This window comes from Neopelma chrysocephalum, unplaced genomic scaffold (genome assembly GCF_003984885.1).
Source record: "Neopelma chrysocephalum unplaced genomic scaffold, ASM398488v2 Primary Assembly neopelma1_45, whole genome shotgun sequence".
NCBI classification, from domain to species: Eukaryota; Metazoa; Chordata; class Aves; order Passeriformes; family Pipridae; genus Neopelma; species Neopelma chrysocephalum.
Genome location: NW_020897704.1, coordinates 13360960 through 13387558, shown reverse-complemented (window position 1 = coordinate 13387558; position 26599 = coordinate 13360960).

Here is a 26599-nt window from a genome sequence, read left to right as displayed (position 1 = left end):
CTCTAGCAGTTAGCTGTTTTGATTATGTTTCTACAATGCTTCCTATTCCTATGGTTACAGGTATAGTTTTTTATTTGTAGTTAACATATGAACCTCACCTCCCTTCAGTCTTCCCTGACTGGATAGTTGCCAAAGAAGATGCTGTATCCTTTAGTGACACTATATAAAACCTTCTGGTTATGGATACATTGGTGAGTGACAAGAATGTGCACTGGGACATTGGTATATTGGACAATCCTGATTTCAGTAAAGCAACTCAATTCTCTTCTGCCTAAGGCATCCCGATGCAGTGCCCTCTGTAAGGTAATGGACTCCCACTGGTGTTTGGACAGATACCAAACTGCTTTCTCTGCCTATGAAGATCATTGTTAAAAACTTTTCTTCCAGTGAAAGAGTCTGACATTTTCATATTTCTCCTAAAACTCAGTGGACTACATCCACTTCTAAATTTATGAGGAAGAAGAATTCGAAACCATTTCATTTTAGAGAATTCTACAATTCATCAGAATGCCTTACTTTGTTGATGTCAAGATGGTTAATTTTGTCACTGTAAATATAGCATACAGTGATACAGTTTAAAATCAATCTTTAAAAAATTTAAATAATTGAAGTTTCTGGGAAATTAAAATATAATGTTTAAAAGAAAGTAAACTAAAAATAGGCACTGGCATCAAACTGGTAGAAGTGTGGGATGGAGTGAGGTTCCTCTCCCATGGAAACTTTATTTTAAAGCCTTCTTCACTTAAGAAAAAAATTCTTTACTCAGAGAGTGATGAGACAGTGAAGCAGGTTGTCTAGAGAAGGTTGGCTGTCCCATTCCTAGAAGTGTTCAAGGCCAGGCTGGACAGAGTTTTGGGCAATCTGATCTAGTGGAAGGTGTCCCTGCCCTTGGCAGGACGGGTTGGAACTACATGGTCTTTAAGGTCCCTTCCAACCCAAACCATTCTGTGATTCTACTGAAACAAAAATAAAGAAAAACAAATACTATTTAAAATTCTGTTGAAAATGTAATTGAAATTAAATGTTTTATCCAAAACATGCCAGTGTTTCTGAAACAGAATTTTTCAGTGAAAAAAACCCATTGTTCATCAGGTTTTCATCACCATAGGTCCTCTTAGAACTCCAGATAGCAGGTGTTTTCTACCACATCCCAGTATGAGTGAGAGACTTTGAATAACTTCCAGAGGGAGCTTGTTTTGAGGAGTTTTCTTCCTGATCATCTCCAAGACACTTTGGGAATTATCATAAACAGTGTGATACTCAGAACAGTTTTGGCAGCCTAATTGAAATAAGAGAAAAAGAGAATTATTTTTGAGAAGCAGTACATCTTTATCACCTCCACCTAAAAGTTTTGTAAGCTATTGATGTTCATTTCTGAGGATTTTGATTGTCAAAATGAGCCTTTGATGGAAAACGGACACCAATCACTTGTTGAATTCTGCAGCCTTTCCGTGTATTCATACAGTAAAAGTAACAGCAGAGTGTAAAGAATTGAGGACAGATCTGTCTGTCTGCACCTCAGGACACTGGGTATGCACTACCAACACACTGCATGCAGGGTTTAATATCCACTAGGTTGCACCCCTACTGCTAAATGCATCCCACCCAGGGAGTTAACCATAGCCCTAAGCAAATTGATGAAGAGTGCAAAATGCTTTTGCTGATCAGGACTAGCCCCTTTCAAGTTGGCTCAGGGCTAGCTTTATTTAAGGAGTAACCGTGTTGCCTTGAACTACAATGATTTAATTTTTTTTCTGAGAGCTTTTATTTTTAAGTGAAATTTAATTTGAACATGGGTTGAGTTGTGTTGCAGGCCACTTAAATGATTCTTTTTTTTCCTGCATTATTATGCAGTGCAAGTCCAGGGGTATGCAGAACTTTCTGTCATTAAGGACAAGTAAGGGTAAAGGTTCAACCCCTCTAGGTGTGGGGGGGACCCTAACATGGAATTCATACAAGTTCTGTGTCCACGGTTCTGGTTGGTTTACGGTCAAAGAAATCCCAAAAGCAAACCAAGACCTATGCAATGCAGGCAGTAAGGGCACAGGATCCAGTGCCTACAGTGAACTCAGGAACTAAATTATGCATTAGCGTAGACAAACTCTAAAAAAGAATTAAGTTACACAGTTAAAGAGTACTTGCCTGTTACATGTTCACCAGAATGGAAAGGCTTTGTGATTATGGGCTGCTGGCAAAGCTACTCAGTTATCACTGATGTAGTTTTTCTAATTTCCATAATAAAGTTCTTGTTCTTTCACACACATACTCAGTGCTTATGAATGGGGAAATGTTGCTTATTGAAGGTTCCTCAGAGAAATAACTTCTGATTTCAAAAACTCAGAAGGTTGTGTGTTTCTTATGTTCAAGGGAAATATTTGCTATTTAAATGAGTTCCCTGTGGCAGCTGTCATAGCAGAAGGTTTCCTGCTATTCAGCCAAACACAGGATTTTTTCCATTGCACTAGTAACAGTAATATTTAGATATGTGAGAGTTAGGGGTAAGTTCATATAAAATGCTCTCTATACCAAGTGGAGAGTCTTGCTTGAATCAGCCTCTACCCATTGGCTGTAGAGGAAGATTGAAGCACTGATTTAGGCTGCATGCCTAAACTTTATAAAGCTAAGTGAAATGAATCATGATTTGGTGGGATAATTCATGCTCTCGGGAAATGTAATGTAAACTTCTGTAAGTACCTCTTAAGTAAAACTCTTAAGTGTCAATATATAGGCATGAGGACTCAAAGACAAAATGTAACTAACTGTGAAAAGCATGACATTTTCCAGTATATAAACTAGTTTGATGCAGTAGATTAACTAACTCTTATAAATGTCATACAGAAGTTCCAAAGTGTAACTTTATTATTGATTTCCCTTAATGTATTAAGGATGTTTTAGGATTGGAGATATGGCAAAATCATGTATTTCCCCATGTTATCACCAAGGACACATCTACGTAACAAATAGCAAAACAGCTGTAATGATAAAAGAGAGGTTCTGTGGGAGTTTAGATATCTTCTTCCATGTTTCCAGAGAATGATTAAAAAAAATTCTATTCTACTCCCTACTTTGCTGCTTATCTTAAACTTGGGAATGTATTTTGCCGCCTTTGTATGTCATCTAACATACTGTGGAACCCAAGCATTGCAAGCAGGAAGTAATAATATTTTTTTGTGGTACAATGATAATTTAAAGACATCAGTGCTTGTTTTCTAGTGATTGGAGAGTTACAGGCTGGATTTTTTAATTGAGTGAGAGAATACAGATGAGAGTTAAAACATCACCATTACCTTCATTGGGGGTAGGTGATATTTTTGTAAGTGCATTTTAAGGTGCAATTCATTAGGAAATAAGAAGAACTGCTTTAACACGTTTTTAATTTAGCTAAGAAGGTTGATTTTTCTTCTAGCTTGCATCTGGCTTGTTTTATATCCTACCGAAAATCTACTCCCAACCAAATACAGTATTACCATTGCATTTATGTTTTTACTGTATTAATATGTTCTATAGATAATGTGGTTCACTTCTTTTGGTCCACTTTACCTGTTCTTAAAACACTTGGCTATACCACAGCAATCTCCTATGGCTTCCATGGCTTCATTTGATATAGGGCATTAGCTCATGTTTCAAGCAACCATAACCACACAGGTTTTTTAAACCAGATCAGTTTGGCATGAAGCACAATCCCTATCCCAGCTTGAGACACCTCTGTGTTACCTATGATGTTTCAGACTGTATTAAAATGAAGGTGGACTCCACTGTGCTATTTCTAACCTTCACAGCATCACCCTGGACTGCTGTTGACCTCAGGCTAGACAAAGGCTATGACCAAATTCAAGTACCTTGATTTACTTACATGGGAGTCAAGGAATGTGACTTTTCAATTAAAGCTATTCCCTACAGAGCTGCAAGATCTCATTTACTTGGAATGCAAAGCCTTTTTCTGTGAACCAAACTCCTCCAGATCCAGGGAATGCATTTAGCAGCCTGTAATACTGTAGCTCTGGTTTTATCACATATCTATGCTTCCTCCTAAAGAGTTAGATAACACATGTGGGTTTTTATTAAGGTATGAGTCTATATGGTCTGATCCAAAACTCCTCAGCAATATGCTGGTCTCTGCTTTGAAGCTAAAGATTCTAATCTCTCTTAAACTTTTGGCATCATGAAGTTATTCTGAATATGTACTCATATCTGTGATTACTCCCTCTTAGCTATCTGCTCCCAAGACTGCAGACTCATGCAAAAGTCCTGAATGCACCTTTTCAAGAACCTTCACTCACTCACTCATTAAACTTCTTCAAGGTGAGTTTTTGGATAAAAGAAATATTTCCTTTCTCACATATTTTCTAATTCATTATAATCACACCCATGACAGTCTGGAGTAACTAAAAGCTGTTTTTCCTTTCTGGAGATAATTTTTTGCAACGACATTAAAAAGGGACTCAAGTATGCTTTTATGCTTTCAACTAAATCAGTGGCTTTGTTGTAAAATCAAAATTTGGCTTAAAAACTCCATACTTCAATTAACTCTTTTTTCCCCCGTCACTCATCCCTTCAACCCCTTCAGAGCCTTTAAAAGCAGGTTAGGACATATGTGGGAGACAAAACCAAAGGGTTTTTTTGGTTTGGTTTGTTTTTTTTCCTTTTGGCACCTCAAATGAAAACTATCAGTTGGAAATGATATTGCCTCTAAGTGAGGGAAGGGGATGGAGGCACCGTCTGTGGGTTCAGAAAAGTGCGCTGAATTTATATCTTATAATGTCAGAGAGTTTATAGAAGTGCAGAGTATTGCCAAAGCATATAGGATCAGCTGTGTAAAGAACATTTGAGCACATAATAATATTGAAATATTATCAGATACTTACAGGATATTGGTTTGAAATGCACCCCTCACAATGTTTCTGCAGTGGATGGGTATAACATTGGTTGGATGGGTTGCACAACTGTGGTTGTATAATGAATTTACCAACAATCAGCAAGTGTTCAAACACTTTAGTACAGAGCTGAGGATCCAAAGGCTTTAGGGATTATTATAAGAAAACGGAAGTAATATTTTCAAAGCCAAGGTTGCCTCTGTGTCAGGGGGTTAAACAGTCTCAGCACGCAGTCCACCCTGAACTTCAAGAGCTTATTTTTTGCACTAGGTTTGGACAATCTTCTCACAGGCTAACTCAGTGTCCCGAGGAGGTAAGTCCTACAGAAGTGGGTCATCAGTGACAGAGAGAGCAGACCACACCTCAGACCAGACAGAGAGGGGCAGGGTGCCACTGCCTTGGGTCTGCCTTCAAACAAATTTAGCCCTGAATCTGAATCACCTGTCTTGAGTCCTACTCTGAGTGGAACATTAAAAAGGAGAAACCAGTAAGACTTTTTCTCTCCATTTCTTTGCAAGAAATAGACACAGAGTGCTAGAGAATTATGTTGGTTATGTTGAAGAATCAGAGAGCTTAAGCTCCTAACTGAAAAGAAGGAATGGTTACCACCTCAGCTAATATTGCTCCCAGCAACAAGAGAAAGCTTTATGCATTCAGACCACGTCATGATCTTCACCTGACAAGCAGAGAGGTTCAGGCAGCAACTAAATTAAAAAAAAAAAACACCACAAAAAAAAAAAGAAAAAAAAAGAGGGAAGAATTGCCTTTCTGTTTCTTATAATACAGAAGAACTATTCTGCTGCAGGTACTCTATGAATAGTCTTACAATCAGGTTAGGAAAGCACTTTTGGTAGACTAGAGTGCAGCTGTAACCTCCTCCAGTGTTAACTGGATGACAACAGATGGTGCAGATGGAATAGTGTCAGAGGCTGCCGGAGCAATTGACATGTTGAAGCTGAGGAGTCCCTCAGGCAAGAAAATTCTGCCTAAGTATGGTTTACATCTTGGGATTTCATTCAAGCTTAGTTGAACTTTTAAGACGTGGTCCATTCTGAACTCTTACAAGAACTATCAACAGTTTGCAACAACTACTGCACTGCTTCAATGTGCAGCCATGTAATTCCTACTGCTATGGTGACAGACAATCCAGGCAGATGATTTATTTGCTTATTGTGATTTTCATTGCAGATTTTAGCAACTCATTAAAAAAAGCACATTTCTCATAATGCAGAATGTATTGAAATTTGCCATCTGCTTCACTCTAAGCATCTATAGGGTTTGGTTGACAACTGCAGCTCATCACTTCTGGCATGGCTAACCCACATCCCAATGGTTTTGACTCCCCTTTTTCCCAATTTGGCATTCTCCTCTTCAGGTTTGAAACAAAACCTCATCAACTCCTCACAATTACTTTTAACCTTTAGGGCATCCCTTGTGACAAGAATGGGCTTCTGGAGTGTGAAATTAGAATATTACCAAAAGTGTGAATCTTTTCTTCGCACCGCACAAAGGAGCAGGAATGCTGGCAGATGAATCATGTTCTCCAAAAAATGTTGGCAATTGAGGCAAAACACCATGAAGTGGGTAAGAAATATATATATGCTGGGATGTAACTGTCTGTTGCACCCAGCCCAGCTGGCACACACTGCACTCTATGCACCAGCTGGCAGGAGATCAGCAGCTATCGTAGAAATATTTAAGATGCCTATTAAACTTTTGGCATAGGCAACAGGAACTGTTATCATCTCTCTACTGGTCTATGGGATCCCTTTGCAGCTTCAATCCATTTCCTTGGAGAAAAACGTCCACATGACAGAACTGTGGGTGCAGTAGCACCCTGAGGAAGTATCTGGATTGACTCCAAGGACTGAATGGCATCTCTAACTACTTTACTGCCAGCACTTCCACTCTATTTTGGTAAGCATTCTGCTGGCTTCCAGACCTCCCGCAGCCTGCCTGTCATGCTGCTGTCCATAGATTCCAGCCCCAGGATCCCTGTCCGTGGCCCTTTATCACACTCAAGTGCCAGCTTCTCTCACTGCCCATGCCCTGGGGAACCAATTTGTGCTTGTTCAGTGCATTCCCCAGAGCATCAGGTTCTTTTTCTGGTCCAGCATTGGAAGACACAAAATAGCTACAGAAACCAGACACTTCTTATTTTTTAATGTTGCCTTCCTTGCTCATTTGACATATAATGGGACTACAGTGTGGAGAGGCATAGACTCCATGAATTATTGTTGTCAATCAAAGCCAAACCACGCAGTAAATTCAACAGTGACACAGATGACAAATAATTTTAAAGAAAAAGAAAACCAGGACTTTGCTGCCTACTCAGTACTTTTCCGAGAGACAGACAAAGGACTTCATATTCTTGTGCTGTCAGTCTTACACCTTTTATAAGCAGCTCTTTAGTTAAGAAATCTTAAAACACTAGAGAATGCTGATAAATATAGCAATTTTATCTGCATTGCATTGCACGTTCCATGTAGCCTGTTTAATGATGTTTTATCTATATTAACAGTTTCTTACAGGCAGCAACGTATCTTTTTTGTCTCTCTCCCTTTCTCTTCCTTTCCCTCACTCCAGAAGGCTAAAATGTTTGTTGAGGGAAAATGTGGTACAAAGAGATCTACTGGATTGTCACATGATATCATCTTATTTTAAGCAACTCTTAATCCTATGCTTCATTAAAATTTCCTGATGTTCTGGCATTTCTGAAAGAAAAAAAAATCAGATACCTTTGCAACTGGATAGTAAAAGCTGTGCGTACAAAAATTATTTATTCTAAAAATTTCCCATTGAGATCTTTTTAAAAACAATGTAAAGCCTTTCACATCTAAGCAAGAGAAAGGTATTTGTCATGGTCTTAATTGGTTGTTATAATCAGTGTCATCAGACAACAGTACTCAGGTGAATAATTCATAATTTAAAGTTTCTTTTATTGATACAATGATATGCCCTTTCATTTTTTGCACATTTTTCAATCACATTGTATTATTCAATTGATCTAATTACATATCTAGTATCAGCTATGCCAAAAATAATTTAAGCTCTCAGTCCTAGTCTCTGATCAGTAAATAACACCTTCCACGTGAAATAGTTGAGTTGTTTTTCCATTCTAACAAATTTTCTCCAAATATTTCAGGTGTTCAGTTTTAAGATAAGAACAGCTGCATTTCACAAAACAGTGCACAACTCCCTTATAAAACCTCTCTAATGGTCCCATTCAATACAAACCAACGTTTAAAGCAATATTAATGCATTTCATAAAACCATGAAAACCCTTTCATCTAGAAATAGTTTGTAAAAATAGAGGTCTTTATTTTGAATATTATTTGAATTAATAGTGTTTTGAAATGATTATTACTAAAACCAAGATGGTCCTTACCTAATAACTTCAATCTGTTTTCCTAGTGAAAACCACCCTGTTCATAAAGGACACAGACACACCAGTGTGGGATTCTACCCACAGCAAGCTATGAGACAAGGTCAGAGAGTCAAGGACCAGAGATGTATATTTGATGCGGGCATCTCCCTGCTGAGTTTGAGGTGCCCCACTATCATTAGCGTGGGGAATTACATTGCTTCAGGCCATTCCATGAGTTCCAGAATTATTTTTTTTTCAGATGAATTAAATTAATTACAATAAGAGGAAATCTTACACCTACAGTTGTCACATCTACAATTCTGTGACAATGCACATGCCTATGGAGAGAAATCTATGAGGGCTTCATTGTCATGTAACACATGACATATACACAAAAGATCACATTCAAATTAAACTTGTCTGTAATACGAAATTTTGTTGCTTTAAGAGTTATTATACATGTAAAGGAGAAATCCTGTTACACCAGTATACAAGGGTTTATACAGATGTGTGTCTTCCAGTCTGTGGTGTGAAATAAGGTAAACCAGTGTAAGATTCAATACATTTCCTAACAGGCCTATGGCAGTAAAAATAACAGGACTAATACATCATACATGAACTCATACATTTTAACAGCTTTCAGCTTGTAAACCAGCCTTGAAATATTCCTTGTATCTGATGATCTTCATATCAGCAATCAAAAGGAGGGCTTCTTCATTAATTCTCAGCAGATGCCATTAAGTACTCTATATTAAATATATATATGTATTGAAGAAAAATAATGGTAGGAGTTTTATTGCACAGTGTTTTGACATAACTTTTTAGAATATCATGTTCCAGTCACTGCTTTCCACTGTGTCACACCTGCTTACACCATTTATGACATGTTGCACTGCACAACCATAATGCGAAGTGACTTATCTAGTGTAACACAAAGTGAGGCATTAGCAAATGTATAAATAGCTTTAGGAGGGAACCAGATTTAGCAAGGAAATTTTGATTACATCAGACAGTGCAGGTTTTGATAGACTTTTAGTCAGTTTGCAACAGAAGTCTATATGTTTGCATTATTCAGTGCAATTTAATATGAATTACAAGATGAAGAATGTAAAGAGACATTCTGGTAAAACTCTGCGCCATAATACATTAGAGAAACATGAGAGCTATATTTATGGACATTATGTATCAAATTTAAAGAACAACAAACCCCAAGTATTTAAAGACTCATGTCATTTACTAGAGCATAACCCAGTCCTGAAAACACTTAAGCCTATGAATAATTTAACATATGAACAGTTAAGCTAATATACATGACTTATTCTGTATGTACTAAAGAGACTAAGCAGGTATGTGACTTTAAACAAGTGTGGACATATTTTGTCTCCAAGGTTTTTTATTGTCTAATATTTTTTCCTCTTTACAAGAAAATACTTCTAATAATTAGTAAAATAAATTTTTAAAGCATAGAAATAGATGAAAAGATGCTATACCATGTAAGAACAATTTTACAGGAATTTACTTTGGCTCAACCAAATGAATTGTCATAATTACATGGTTAATTTACTTCCATTTTTTATTAGTAACAAGCAATAATTAGAAAATTAAAAAAAAAACCAAAACAAAACAACTCCACATTCTTACAATAAATAATTGGAAAAAAACTTCTCACTAAAAGTTTTACTCAATATGTTCTCTTCAAAATATAAGCTTTGTTGGCAAAAAGACTAAACCTTCCCATGAAAAAGTACTTTAGAAAAATAGCTAAATTTAATCAGCATAAAACCTTGATGAAGAATTTCCATTACCACAAGATAAATATAGAAATAGTATGTTTTATTAGTTCCATGACATAATTGGAAACTATCTGCAAAACATGTATATAAAGATATAATGTTAACATAAGCAACTTTTACATTGCTGCCCTGTGATTTAAGGCTTTTTTTATTGTGCTACACTAGTACTTCCTCTACATAGTTTTGGATAGAGAATACATAATAACTTTTAGAGCTCTTCCTTGATTACTCCAATATGCTTTACAGGAAAACATAAATTCTACCAGTAAATCTATGAGAAGCCAGCATATCCTATTCAGATCTGAATTCTGAAATATTTTTAATTTATGTAACATGGCAGTGGTATTTCCAACTACTGAAAATTACACATATATTTCTGCAATGAACCACTCCAAAGTGAGTCACAACAGTTAAGAAGTGGTAGAACATGAGCACTTAACATGATTCTGGCATTGTATTTTTTAACATACATTATATTTCAAATGAGGGAACATTTCTACACTCATTAGCAGAGCTTGCTTTTTGCAACAGGACTGCAGACATGTAAATTCCAGCACAGACTGGAATATAGATTAACATTGGAGCACAGATTAGCAATAATAGGATAACAAGAAAGAATAGGTTTAAATATTATTTGTACCTAGAATTGTTTCAGTTTTGGTAGTATGCTTGTGGTTTAGAAAATGGAAATTAGTTTCAGAAACCCCAACATTCCTCTTGGAAAAAGGCAATTAGCTTTGCTAAAGCACAGTATTTTGTCTGATATCAGCAATATGTACATATGCAACACAACAGAGAATGAGACTGCATAAAAGTAAAGCACAGGGTTTTTTTATAAAAAAAATAATGATATATTAATTTTATTATCTTCTAATGCTTTTTCCTTTTTTTTACATTCATGGGATTAGGTGACCGTCTCTGGCACACATAATGCAGTGGGGATCTATGAGACATCATTCATTTCCGAAGAGTAAGATTAACCGAGTTAATTAGCAGATGTGAGTGTGAAATAGCTCTCCAATGGATGAAAAATTTCAAGATGTTAGAAAATAATTATGGTAAAAAGGTATAAAAATTAGCAATTGCATACATTTGTAATAGCCAAACACTCAAGGAGAATTGAGTGCAGAACAGTTAAAACACTAGATTGGTTACTAAATATTAATTTTTTATAATTTGGGTTTTTTTTTCACATAAGATAGAAAATAAATCTATCTTTCCAATCTTAATATGCAATTTTTTTCATCTTTGAAGTACTGCTGAGATAATTAATTCAGTTGAATTTTGAGAGCAAAATGCATCATTGCCTAAATTTTCCACAAATTTGTAAAAGTTTCAGTTTTGACAAATCAACATCACTGAAACAAATCAAAACAAATCTATGAGCAAAACAAAACTCCTGTAACTTTCTGATCAGTTCTGTCAATCCATTCTTTTCTAGTGGGGAATTTTTTTTCATAGTCAAATTCCTCCCACATTCTTCTGCACTGCAGACTCTTTCTAAGTAAAGCCATTCTTTGATGTAATGGGGAAAACAAATTTTCCAAGGAAGTTCCTTAAATATATTTTTCCAGTTGTTCAAGCTGCCAAACCATTCTCATAGAAAAAAATATTGTTATACTTTCAGGCTTTTGAGGGCACAATTCAAGAGTTTCTGCTTGCTTGAGTGCAACTGTAGGCATTACAAAGTTCATCCTATAGCAGTTAGATCCCATTTTACCTGTAGAACATGAGATCCCATTTACACAATCATTTCATACTGTAAATTTTTACTGGCAGATCTCATGCATTTCAAACAAGGACTTTTAATTCACAGAAAGCAACTCCAGGTGATCCTGTTGCAGCAAGATAAACATTGAAGATTAACCTGAAACTCCGTGATTTCCCAAATCCATCCCCTGCCCAGTTCTAAAGAGCTGCATCAGAAGGAAATTAAATTTAAATGCATAACCCAGTTTTACCTAGAAAGAACAATTTTTATTTATTTCATTTAAAATTATATAGGGGGAAAAAAAAAGAATGATGGACCTCCAGACTCCCTGAAATAAGAGTTAAGTAAACAACATAAGATTCCTAATTGCAGACATTGTCTTGAATTCTTCTGATACCAACTTTGAGTAATTCCTCTTTATTTCAAGCAATGACCTTAGAAACCCACACTAGGAAGGAAATTGTCCAATTCTTTGTTTCTTGGGAGAACAAACGACACTTCCAAAGTGTTGTTCAGATTTCAGGTGTACTTTGAAGGGTACAGATGTCAATGAGACAGGTATGGTCCCAGCTCGTTGGGTAGAACAAAACCTGCATCCTATGATAAGAAGGTGTTGAGGTTCACTGGCAGTATGGTGACAATTGTAAAGACTTTTCCTTTAGCTTTGGAGATGGGGCTGCCAGAAAGAGCAAAATCTAAGCAGCTGATTCACTAAGAACCCCCAGAACTGCAAAGAAAAAAAAAAGGTGGCACAATCTACACAGGAATACTAAACTATTGTTTTGCTGAAACATTTTTAATTCAGTCTGAAGAAGGTGGGTAATTAAGTGTCCACATGGTTCATGGAGAGAGTGGGCTGATTAGACCATGGCTGTGTGTTTCTGTTAGAGGCAGAGGCACAAAGCCAATGGGAAAATTATAAACCCAAAACAAAAGAAATCTGAAAAGCTGTGATACTGCTGTATAGGCACTTCTGGCATGGAGAGAGTGAACAACCACATGGAAAGGAGAGGCTTCTTGGTTTTGTTAATGTTGTGTTGGCATAAAGAGTGTTTTGTCCAGAATTTCTGTAAACAGACAGGGTTTCATTCAATACCAGCTACTTCTGATAATAATTTTTTCATCCTCATGAAACATTCCCTGAGATCCTGAATTCTGTCACAATTGCAGGGTCAAAGGAGGTAAGGTGTCTTCCTATTCATGTGTACAGACTTTCATACACTTTACATTTATTGAAACTGCTAGATTTTAACTGTAATGTATTTTAATCTGTAATTTAAATACAACAAAATGGGATTACTGAATCATTTCCTCAGTAAAATTTAAATCCCTTTTACTCTTACTTTTTAAAGCACAGTGAAGTCCAGGGCACTGTACTGTAACCTTTAGATTTCTTAAACACATTCAAATGGGAATTGAAAATACTTTCATAGCTATGCATGCTATTAAACACTAACCTAATATTATAGCTGAGTATACAAGTAGAAAGAGTACAGAGAATAAATTTTGATGTGCTTTTTTTTTGCAAGTGCATGAAAGTAAGAAATAACTTGTTTGGGCAAGACTTCATATTTTTAAAGTAGATTTGCTCAGTTATTTATTTAAATCTCTTAAAAATAAAAATAAAATGCTGCATTATTCCCAATTTCCTATTTCTACAATAACACTGTTTTACTTGGTGTTTCCTTAAAGTAGTCTAAAGTAAACAGATTCACAAACAGACACATATGCAGCAACATCTGGTTAGTTATTGCCCTTCTTTGATCTGGCACAGGTAATAGGACAAGATGAATGGGTTTTTTTAAGCAGTCTACTATAATTACACTGGCAAAAGCATCACAGTCTGTATTAAGATGAGGTTTCAGGAAAAATTATGCTAAAACTCAACAAGTGTAGTTCAGTCATCATAAAAATTTGATGCAGAGCTCTGACTTTAAAGCTAAAAACACATTATGTTTGTGATTTTGAAATGTACTGGAATAGTAGAAGACCTTTTGTATTTCCTGTTTCAACACTGTTCTCCAAAACTCTGGACAACCATACTTTCATTTGCTGAAAGGCTGAAAAAGTAGTGCAGGTCACAAAACAACTATTTAGGGAAAACACAAACCCATCCTGCCCCAAATCTCCCAAAAGAGCACTTCAGATTTTAAATACTCCAGGATGCTTGATAACAGGAGCAGATTAAACTTGAGAGCTCCATGGCTTGACTATCCTTTGCTTTGCTGCCTCCTGGGAATTCCCAAGAAAGCACAGCCTGTGTGGTGCCACCTGCAGCTGCCAAGTGAGAAGCCTGGCATGGAAGACTGCCATGTGCCACTGCAGACAAATCCTACTCATCCGTGGCTTTGCTCCACAATGATGGTGTTATATATAAAGCATGATTAATATTACTGGCTGCAAATCCTGGGATTTAGTCAAGGTAAGGCTGAAAAGCACAAAGCTCTGTATCCCTTCACTGCTGTGGTTGACCAAAAGCAGTCCCAGTCAGAACACACCCTCACCTCATGCTTGGAAGCATTGTCGTGGTGCTGTTGCACTTTGCTGGAAAAGCTCTGATTTCCAACTAAATGAGAATTTGTCATTCATGGTAACAGGAGGAAAGAAATCAATAGCACGTTCACAGCTGATCCTCAGCAGCTCTTGTTCTTCCTATTCCAAAAAAGCATTCCTCCATCTGGATAACTTCATTATCTAATGCTAGCTCCAATTACAGAAGGTTTAAAAGGTAAGCAGAACCCAGCCTTTCAATTCGCAGAAATTCTGTATTCCAGTTTATGTCAGGGATAGTCAACACTTCATATCATTTCAATTTTAAGCCACGCCTGCCTTGAGGAAGTTGTATTATCTTATATTAGTACCTGTTGGTAATGAAGAGAGTCAACTGATGCGAGGGTGGGGTAAACCTGCCCCAAAGTTCAGCCTGTGGGAGGCTCTATCTAGAGACACCACAAACTGTGTCTATACCAGAATGTGAACTTCAGGAAACTAACGTGTTGTCTTTGTAAGGACAGGACTTACTCCTTCTTCCTGTTTCCCAGTTCTTGTTGGTTTCCCATTGTGGCGATTCTCTGTTGTAGCCCATCTTGATCTTTAGGTATTCTGAAGCACATTACTACACAACTCACCAACACTACTTCTGAGCACCAGTGTAAGAAAAATGTTACCACCTTTGTGTTTTCTACAGAAATTGAGTTCTGCTAACTAATTATCAGTGTGACCTCATCTGTTTGGGGTTTATTTTTCTTTTAGAACAAAGCAAACCTAGGTGACTTTGCTCACTTTAGACAAAGATTCATAGTTTTCTCTGCTTTCAGAGCATAGATAGATGTGAACTGCTACAGCAGAGAGATTGGGCTATAATTCTTCTCTTTTATACAATATGAACCCAGAGTACAATGTACTGCTATTCTTCTTTATTGCAGCACCTAGAAATCCCAATTGATTACTAACTTTTGTTCTATAGGGTATTTTATAGCCCCCTAGTAAGACATCCCAGTACTCTGAAGCTGAAAATCTTCATATTCACGGGAAAGCTATGTCCTCAATTTATAAAGTAAGAACTAAGTTGCAGACCACGTAAATGACTTCTTAATACCACCATTAAGGACTGTGATAGGCAGTCTGTCTGGCCACTTGAGGAATCTGGATTTAGAGGATTTCCAGATGATTGTTCTGAGTGTGAGAAATGAGATTTGCTCCCTTCTAGTGGAAAAATATAAAGTTTATGCATATAGAGATGTGTGATATACCTTCTCTAATCTTTAACTGGCATAAAGACATTTGTGCAGTAGATGCAAAGCAAGAAACTGAGAAGACTTGAAGGAATTCCTAGAACTGTGACATGGGAAGAAAAAGAGTGGCAACCGGAGAGTTTTGCATTGGGAATTTGTCAGTCTAAAGGAATGTTGCTTTAGACATATGTATTTATTCACCTTTGCCTGTATAAATATATGTAAAAAGTGTATAAATATGCATAAATATATATCTTTTTATTTATACCTACATAAAATTTATAATTATATATGTGTATCATAGCATAGATTTTTATGATTGTGCAGAAAGTTTCCTCCTACTAATATGAACTCTTTAAAAATGTCTGCCTCATTCTTGCCTACCTCACTTTTCCTTGACTTCCATAAAAACAGATTTCTGGAACTGAATTTCATATTACCAATCTGTCATTGAATACTATACTGCTAATGTCAGTTGCAGCTTCCAACTATAAATGTGGTATTTGAACCTGAATCAACATCTACATCTGATGTCAAATGACATCTTTATTATATCAATAAATTTCTGATTAGCCAGTGAGGTAGCCCTTGATAATACATAGCAGGAGAGTTGTTGAAAGAGCACTGTAATTCAGGGAAAGATTATTTAGAATATTACTTAAAAGTGAAATAAATATTTTTTTCCATTTCTCAACAGATATCTTTCTGTCTGGTCTGTCAAACACAAATGTCTCTTTCTCTTCCTTTCAAAGCTTTTTTTTCAGTTTTTCTTTGATAAGAAGGGATAATGTAAGGTGAGTAATGTACAGTGAGAAAGAGGGTAGCACAGTATAAAGCTTATGAGAATCCAATAAAACAGATATTTACGAAGACAGAACAAGATAGACAGAACAAGATAGAATTTATAGACAAAATGATTGTATAGAAGGAAATTAATTGCAATATTAATTTGCAATTCTGCACCAGAAAAATGGAAAGTTTGCCATAGTATACTGCTGTATTTTGAGGGGCAACACCACAGGTCTAGTTATTTTTGAGAAGAAAACTTAGAAATCGTTAGAAGTAGCTGCCATTTTTTCATCAGCAGATACTGAAGTATTAGGAAATAGAAGTCTGGGGATCTTCTAGGGATGTGGAGAACTGTAGGAAAAATTTTTATATTGATATGAGTGAGGAGAGAATTTGAACACATGGATGCAAAACACCAGCAGGAGAGGGACTGTGAAAATTACACAAGTTGCTGAGGCCTCCAATAGCAGATCATCAATATCTTAGCACACATCTACCTGCAATTTCTCTGAACAAACAGGTATGAAGCAGAGACTGAATAAATGCCAATGATTCGCAACAGTGGGAAGACATAGAAAGATTAATCACGATCAGTTTCCAAAGGGTACAATGAGACATATCCAAAACCATCTCTTAAGAAGAAACTGTGGGGAAGGTTCAAAAATGGATGCTCCTGGGTCCTCCCCAGCACAGGTTTCAGCAGAAATAGGACATTCTGTGGGGCAGAAGGACTGGCTGGGGAGGCACTCTGACCTCTGATGCCCCACAATGATCATCACCAACCACTCTAATGACTCCTGCCTACCAGGTGCCTGCTGTGAGACATCTTCTTCTACCTCTTCTGTCAGTTTGCCCCAGAGTTTTGAATTTCTTTGCAAGGTCAATGTTGGCCAAAGACCTGAACCCCATAAGGCTTCACAGGTGCTGTAAGCTCTCCCCAGCCATGCATAGAAGGATCCCATCACCTGCCCTCCATCTGAAACTTCTCTGGAAGTTCCTGTTTCTGATGATGGAACCATCAGACAGTTCCTCAGGTTCACTCAGTCTTTTCTGGTGATCCTGTTGGGAATTTTCCTGCTATCCCCACACACGTTCATCATCTGCTGTCATTTCATTCTGGATTTCCATTTTGACAGGCCATGTTGCCTATGCTGGACAGTCCCAAGCAGAGCTCTGAGGTTGCCCCAGGAGCACCACAAGATCCTGTGGCGGACGGATCAGCCAGGGCCTCTCAGTGGTGGGTTCTGCTCTGCCCTGGCCAGGGGTTGCACAGGGACCCTTGGTAGCCCCCTGGGATGAGTCCGTAGACTTACATCATTTTTCATCATGTTCATGTCCATCACTACCCCTGCATTTGACATTTCTCTCACTCCATAGATGTGGGGGCTTTTCCAGGCATATTTTGATTTTGTTTAACTAGATTTTATTCACATTAAAATTTAACCAATCGTTAATTTGCTCTTATTAAGGAAGTTGCTTTTTATTACTCACCTACGCATTTGAGGATAGTTATTTAGTTTAAATATGTTCAAATATAGGTGTTATATAAAAATATGTAAATATATTTTATATGTAGCCGTGTATCTATAAATAAAATATTTTTTACACCTATTTTTACAGTTTTGTACATAACTTTATATGTAATAATCTATTGCAGGAGAGATAGATATGTGTATATTTTGTATATGTGTAAATTTGTATATTTTCACATTGGATGACTTCCTGGTTAAAAGTAAACAGGGACCCAGTCAATTGGATTCCAAAAACAACTGGCCAACCATCAAGAAAACATATTGAGTATGAGGCAGTCGGGCACAGCAGACACTGTGTGCCAGGGATGGGGCTCCCATGTGCTGTGCATACCTGGTACCACCAGTGGCACATCAGGCAGTGCCCCTACCAGCTCCATTCCATGCTGCACCATGCCCAGCTCTGCCTTTTGGCTCTTCCCAGAGGCCAGTCTTTGCTCTGGTAGGAGCCCTTGGCAGCTTTGAAGGGCAAAATAAACACTCCCATTATTCAACAACCTCAACAAAGTTTCCTAAAGCTTTAATTTGCTTAATTTTACTATGCAAATCTTGTCTATCTGTCTCTATTAATTGTTCCAGCAACAGACTAATTGCTGAAATTACTGCTGTCAACTGCATTGCCTTCTTCTGCACTGCAGTGTCTGTGGGCTAACCCAGGATGCCCCACCTCAGTTAATGGAAGCTTTTATTAATGCTCTGTGGTTGCTCTGTATCATTTGCTTTCCAACTCTTGCCCAAGACAGGAAAATTAAGAACCATATTCTAGTCCCCGTCTTGCATCCTTCACTGGACATAACTGAACTGCAGAGTGCTTTAACTGCATGTTGATGTGTTTTGTACAGACCACAACACTGCCAAAAGGAAAAATTATTTTTTTGGTCCAATGGTAATGAAACTTTCCAGTTACATGAAGGAAGTGCATTCAGATCAAACAGAAGATTATATGAAATTGTTTGCTTGAACTGTAGATGCATATGGCCACAGCAGGGACACAGAGTGTCTACATTTTCTTTTCCTTTTTTTTTTCTTTTTCTTCTTTGTCATAAAGAAGGAATTCACATTGAATTAGCTGCTTAGGACCTAGAAAGTAGACACAGCTGCAAATTCTCAAAGGAGATACTCATGTTCACCTAGTAATTCTATTGCTGCAGTATTACCTTGCTCCCTTTTTAAAAGGTAAAGATCCACTGAGAACCATGAACGCAACAACCCCATGCAGCCCTACAGGTTGAGCACAGAGTGGCTGGAGAGCAGCCAGGCAGAAAGGGACCTGGGAGTTTGGATTGACAGGAAGCTGAAGAGGACCCAGCAGTGTGCCCAGGTGGCCAAGAAGGCCAATGGCATCCTGGCCTGGATCAGGAACAGTGTGGCCAACAAGTCCACGGAAATGATTCTTCCCCTGGACTCAGCACTGGTGAGGCCACACCTTGAGTACTGTGTCCAGGTCTGGGCCCCTCAGTTCAGGAAGGATATTGAGGGGCTGGAGCAGGTCCAGAGAAGGGCAACAAGGCTGGTGAAGGGACTCGAGCACAAGTCCTATGAGGAGAGGCTGAGGGAGCTGGGGTTGTTCAGCCTGGAGAAGAGGAGGCTCAGGGGAGAGAGACCTCATCACTCTCTACAACTCCCTGGAAGGAGGTTGTAGCCAGGTGGGGGTTGGTCTCTTCTCCCAGGCAGCTATCAGTAAGACAAGAGGGTGTGGTCTTAAGCTGTGCCAGGGGAGGTTTAGGTTGGATATTAGGAAGAAATTCTTTACAGAGAGGGTAATCAGGCATTGGAATGAGCTGCCCAGGGAAGTGGTGGATTCTCCATCACTGGAGGTTTTTGGGATGAGACTGGATGTGGCACCTAGTGCCATGGTCTATAACCACGGTGGTGTTGGATCTAGGGTTGGACTTGATCTCAGAGGTCCTTTCCAACCCAGCTGATTCCATGATTCTATGATTCTGTGAAATACAGAGGCACCTGGAAATCCCTGAGGTACAAATTATTAGAGGCTGGGAGATATTTGCCCTTTTCTTATGCATTTTAGGACTGCTGCTGTCCAGTGTCAGAGGAAAAGGCCAGACAATTATTACAGTATTCACCACCAAACCCTCCCCCGAGATGATATTTGTTTGCTTTGCAGTGCTGCATTCAGATGCAGCAGTGCTGTTTCACTGCAGCACTTTAGTTTTCATTGACATTGCAATATGGTGAAGATGAGCTATAACTTCTGATTTGCTTGGATTTATTCTGTTGTTTCTATAAGATCACAATGAAAACCTTATTGAAGTGAAGAGGTGACACAAAGGATGTGTCAGGTACCAGGTAATCAGCACCTGGGAGTCTCACTGTCTGCTTGGAACATAGCCCGATACTATCAGCTCTTGCAGCAAATGCAGGCCAGATATATATGGACATAAAACTCATGTGAAACTAATCAAATTCAAGTGAATTTCAGGTATTGAGGTGGAGGGATTGTTAGAGTTTGAAATTTAAAGCAAAATTTAACAAGATGAACATATAAGCAGAAAATGAGATAAATAATTACATGAACTACTTTGTGCCTGAGCACAAGATTTTTCAATTTAGGGGTTTGTGTCCATGCTTAACTAAAGATATTCATTTGCCTCATGTATTACGGGTAAGAATCTCAAATACATTTTTATCTGGTTTGACTGCACAGCCATTATTTCTTACAGTGCACAGGAAATTTTGAACAGGTTTACTCTGCTATATTGATTTAGGCTTGACTTACCCATGCAATATACTTCAGGTTCAGCATATGGCTTAGGTTCTCTAATAAAAACAAATCTTTCATATGTGACCAAAACCCAAGCATTATGGCCTCACTAGAAGTTTCATTTTCTTAAATAAAATTTGTATTGCTTCATGTCTCTACCAGCTCTATGATCCTAGTTTATCCTCAAGTTTTCCAAAGAGAAATCCCTAACTATGACACCCACGTTGTGGCACCAGCATATGTGTATATGTGTTGCACATCTCCATTTATAAGCTTGAAACGAGATTCCAATAAATGCAAGACTCAGTAAAGCTATATGAAAAGAAGAAGCATCTTGTGATAATGGAGCTTTAAGCTCTCAGTGTGCCCAAATATTTTATTCTTCTAAATCTTTTACTGCTTCATTGCTGCCTAGGTGGGAAGTGAGGGCTCTTAATGACTTTGAAATGGAAAATCCTGAAAGCTTTCCAAATCAAAATTTTGCTTTAAGAGTTTTTGCACAGAGAAAGTCTGTATACAAGGGTTGTAATATGAATGGGCATTTTCAATGCTGTTCCATTTTGCAAGAAAACAGGGAATTCCCTAAGGCATGAACAAAAAGAGTAGAATCCTCAGAAAATTAGACTCTGGTTTCCATGATTATTAAATAATATAAATACTCATTGTAAAAGTATAAAATATTCAAGAAATTGAATATTTCCAACCAGATGGGGAGAGGCCATTACAAAAAATACCAAGGCAAACTGCTTCTGTGACAGCTCTGTCAGGAGAATCAGTATCATACATGTGCTATCTCCTGCTGGGAGGATTAGTAACTAAGTGGTTTTAAAATAATTTGATGTCTTTTGTTGTCTCCATACCTAAAAGTTGCAGAACAGTTTCATTGTCAGCATACCTAAAATATTACATAGACCATGTTTATTCCAAATATTATCAGACGTTTTGAAATCCTAATTTATTTCCATGGAAGGTATTTACATTCAAATTATTCTAATTCCTCCTTAACTCAGACATTTTCTGTTATATCCATTAAAAACTTAACAAATTGTCCTTTTCTTTCTCTGCAAGCTGGTTCTTTCTGGATGAGAACAATTAATAGTAATTTTGAATTTGTCAACTTGTAGGACTTTATGGATAAGTATGAACTTATGTTTCTATCTTTTATAGTAGATTGCAGGCAAGCAGTCTTAAAGAGTTCAGCTATATTGTGAATACAAGGAAAATGTAAATCCCCAGTAAGCAGTGGAGGACTTAAAATATGGTTCTACCATTTTACATAAATTGAATATAAATTTATTGATATTTTCTAGCAGTAATATTTTTGGCCATAGCCAAATGTATAAGTAAAGAAGAAAGATTTTAAGTGTCATTCTGATTTATCAGATTCTGAAAAGATGAGCTGATCTATGAAGAAGCAAATGCCCACATTACCTGCTATTCTTTCCCATGGCAATATTGATCTGTCCAGGACAGAGACATAATACAACCTGAAACATCTGGAAATCAGGTCGTATTATCAACACAACATGAAACGTGTGCACTTCTGTTTTGGGAAAATGAATAAACCTCTGCATGTATAAGTTAATTAAAAGCAAATCAAATGCCTGAAAACCTGTAAGAAAATGGAGGACAAGACTTACTACATAGCTGCACACAAACCATTCATTCAACACTGCAGATAATACTCAAAATTACATTCAAAATTCTTCTACCTTTTGATGTACAATTTATTTAAGCTAGTTCTGATTAATAATATGTCAGACATATGTCTTCATTCAGCAGGCAGTGGAGGCTGGTGCTCCTCTCCAGGTATCAGTTCTGCCAGTTTGGTTTCTATGTTTCATTTGTGTGTATGTTTTGTGATTTGTAAGTGCTAACGAAAGTTAATAGCCCCCAAGTGCATTTACTAGCTGGCATTTAGAAAGTTCATGAGAAGCACTTAAACTTTTTTATCTCAGATGGGATAGTGCAACATTCCCATGGATTTACAAGAGCTATTTATCAAAGACAACACCTGCTGCAACACAAATATCAGCCAAGGTCATTTTTTTCATCTAATACGTTGCAACATCCATTGATTTTCTAACTTCTACTACCTTTCCAGAGCATCCTCTAGAAACAGCCTTTTTGATTTTCCTTCACAATGTTCATAGCCATACCTAATGCACATTTCCAGGAGCATAACACAGGAGGATCATTCACTTCCACCTACTTTACAAATGAGCTGGAAATTCTCCCATCAATGCCTGGGGAAGACATACTTAATAACTTCCATTAGTATTAATAGAAGTTGCCAGCATGGATCCCAGTGCATTTTATTGAGAGCAGACTTCAAATTAGACTCTGAATGTTTTCATTTATTTTTAATTGTGTAAGTAAATCCGTCCAAAAATCCAGTGGAAGATTTAGTTCCTTTCTAAACTGTTCCTGGATTAAATGTTAGCCCCTTCCTAAGGGAATAAAAATTGAGTCAATTTTGCTTCTGAGAAGCCAGGTACTTTCCAATAAAAGAAACTATGAAAACACACTTCAATGCAAAAAAGATAAAGAATAAAAAAGAAAGGGGAAAAGCTGTTAGGAGTATAGCAAACGTCTGCTTTTAAATTAGGAGATTAATTATTAAAGATGAGTGGTCCATCTTTAATTTGCACCATTTCACACTTCAGTATAATCTGATGTGCAGTAAAGAATATGGTTTTCTGTCTAATATAAAACATTCCTGTCAACAAACACGTTGCTACCCTGATGACTACAGCATATCACCTCAGTTATGCCCTCCAAACTGTGTCTCCTTGACAGAGTGATGTCATTGTCACACGTCCCAATTGTTTTGATTCATTCAGTGTCCCTTGTTGTACATTGGAAGAGGGCTGTCAACACCATGAAATGGCTGGTGTGATACTGACAGCTTGTCAGGAATAGACATTCTGCAGACACAATAATAAAGGAAATTCATTGAATGGTGTTGTGGAAAAAAACTGATTTGAGGTGGGGTTTTGTGGGGGTTTTTTGTTTGTTTGTTTTGCTTTGTTTGTTTGGTTGGTTTGTTTTGTTTTGTTTTGTTTTGTTTTTTCCTTACCTATTTAAGCAAAGACTTCTGGAAATACCAAGTTAATTGGCAGAAAAGCAAATTACTGAATAATTTAGGACCTGTCTCTGAAGACCCACATTATTCTCTGCATCTGAAAAAAATTTTGAAGAAGAAAACCAGCAATACAAATAATGATATTAATGCATGTTAGAAAATCACCTGCAGTTAGCATCCAAACTTTAGACATTGACATGGTATAACAAACAATTTAAATCATTTACTCTCCCTTTTGGTTAGCAACATCAGCCCTCCCCTCTGATCAAAGAGAATTGTGGCTGTTTTCTGCCATTCTTTTGGAGAGGTAACCAAGAGGGGGATGTTTGTGCTGGCAGGTTGTTTGTTAAAGTCTTCGCAAGGGACTCAGAATGAAAAAGCAAACTGAAAATTTAATCCAAGTAAGAACAAGAATCCCCATTATGGTCCACCTAAAAATGCATGAAATTAAAATGGGTTTGGCCCAATGCTCTATAATTAAAGAGTTGTGGGCTTTCAATCAGAGAAAAATGTCATCTCACTCCCTTATTAGGTGCCAGAGTAACTTAGCTTCATTTCATGGTTCTTGCACACAAATTGCCCTTAGATTGATCAGTGTGGAGAAATTCCTTAGTGTTGTACATAGAAATTCATGTCACGGCAATTCCTTTGGGTTCTAAGGAGAAATAGAGCCATCCTAGCTGAAATTTAATCACTAGATGTACCATGGCTATGGTGCATCAGGCACCTTCATTTTCAGGTGCATGCTATATGGTTGGGAAGTTCCAGGGAATATAGGTAGCTAAATTGTTCACAAAGTTTCTTCCCTTCTCATTGATCAGTGGGAAGCAGAGTTCTACACTCACAGTTCCTACTGAGCTCTGGGAGGAGAGAGGAAGTGCTATTTATTTATTAGTGGTCATTGTGGGAAGAGGCAGACAAACAGATGACTTTTTCTGATTTGGTGAGAGGCTCATTAGACCTGATATAATTTTTCTGGCTTAAGGAAGGCATCTCTATGATCAAAGCTAGTCAGCCAAAAGAAGCTTTCATCAGAGTTGTCAGAGATACACACACCTAGATCTCAAACATGAGAAGGGGTAGAATCCTCTACAGAGGAGATTCCAAGGCTGTTGTATCAATTCCTTTGAAAATGAAGTCATTTATTCTGCATTTCCTATATGGAGATCGAAGAACTTATATTTGAACACTCAAGTCTGAAAGATATTTACAAAATCACCATTTGTCTCAAATCCTCTTGACCCTTCTTGAACATCTCAAATGTTTCATTAGGCAATTAATGTGGAATGCCTGGTTATTAAAAGGTAGGCTGCCACAAATGTTTTTGCTATAACCACGTGTTATAACCAAGAAAATATATTGGATTCCAAATTTTGGATATCAGAAAAGAAACTGCTAGGTTTAAACAGAAAACCTTGAGTCACAGAAGCTGGGGAAAAACCGCTGTTTGAGGGACAGACCAGATGTCACTTGTTTGGAATACTCTGCCAAGGAACAGGGAGACAGTGCTCTGATGTTATCAGACCTCCATAAACCCATTGTGTTCTCCCCTTTTGCATGTGTATACTCTGTAACCTGTTGCATATGTATATCCAATACCTGTCCCCCCTGTAAAATCCCCCAAGTTAAAGTGGGTTTTTCCCATGAAGTAATTCCTAAGACCCCAAGATTTGTCAAACCTGGTTTTTCCCTTACCTCATCTCTGGAAAGTTCCCAATTGTAATAGAATGAATATGCAAGCCCCCTGTTGAATACGTAAACCATGAACCCTTTAAATATGAAGTTGTGAACCCAATAAAGCATTCCAGTTCCTGCCTCCAAACTGGGATCGCTTAGTTATTGACTCGCTACAAAAATAGATCAGGAATATAATGAAAATCTGTCATGCAAAAAGCAGGCTAAATAGCTAAAAGAAAATATGACATTTTAGTCATAGCTACAGATAACTTCTTACATAGTGTTATATCACTTAGGGAGGGAAGTTGATGTCAATTCAAGCGCCTACCTCAGGTGAAATCAAGAGCAGATAAAGCTGGAAGCCAAGTTTTCTGTAGAGCCAATATTAAAAAACTAGTTATTCCCCAAAAGACAACTGATTCTACCTAAATCTGATTCTTAAATCCAAGCTACGTCAATAGCTGTGTATGATCTTTAAGCCATCAACGAAGTTCACGAGAGGTATTTGGAAGACTCAGTCCTGCATATAGACAGTATTCCTTAGCTTCAACCCCCCCCCCCAATATCTCAAATCAAGAAAGAATAAACATATCCAAAATCTATCCTGACTGCTATGTAAGACCTCCCTAGTAATTCTGAAGACACGGTTATGACATCTGAGAAATCACTGGCATATTTTCTGGTAAAGAAGGTTCTGGAATAATACCCAATTTAAAGCCATATTGCTTTAGATAATATTCCAAACAGAGATTTTTACGGTTCATTATAAATCATTAATTTCATCAGTATAGGTTTTAAATTACCAATATATTCTCCTACTTGCTTAAATTCTAATATTTTTCTTTCACATGTTGATCTTGGGATTGAGCTATTTCTTTAAAAAGCCAAAATACTGCTTAAGTAATGATTCATAATAAAATGATCATTTATTGATCGATGTTCTCAAAAAATTACACAAGTTGAGTTGAGTTCAAACACTGCCAGTTCTTTTTACAGTGAGGTCTCTAAACTTACTTTCACCTCTTTTGAAGTAACTACTTACCAGATTAAGTATCACTATTGCAGTAAGTGTCAGAATCTAATTAATCATTTCCTGATTGCTTTGTGTAAAATGGATATTTGATGTTATCTTTTGTGAACAATACAAATATATCCCATAGTTTCCATTTAGCTTTTTATTAAGCTCTCTTCAAATCGTTTTATGGACTTTTCTGCTCTGACAAAGACTGTCAAAGGATTTTAAGTGATTTAACCACTGAAATAATAAAAAAAGTAAAAATAAGAAATATCATCCCTGGTGTTATTCACTTCAGAAATT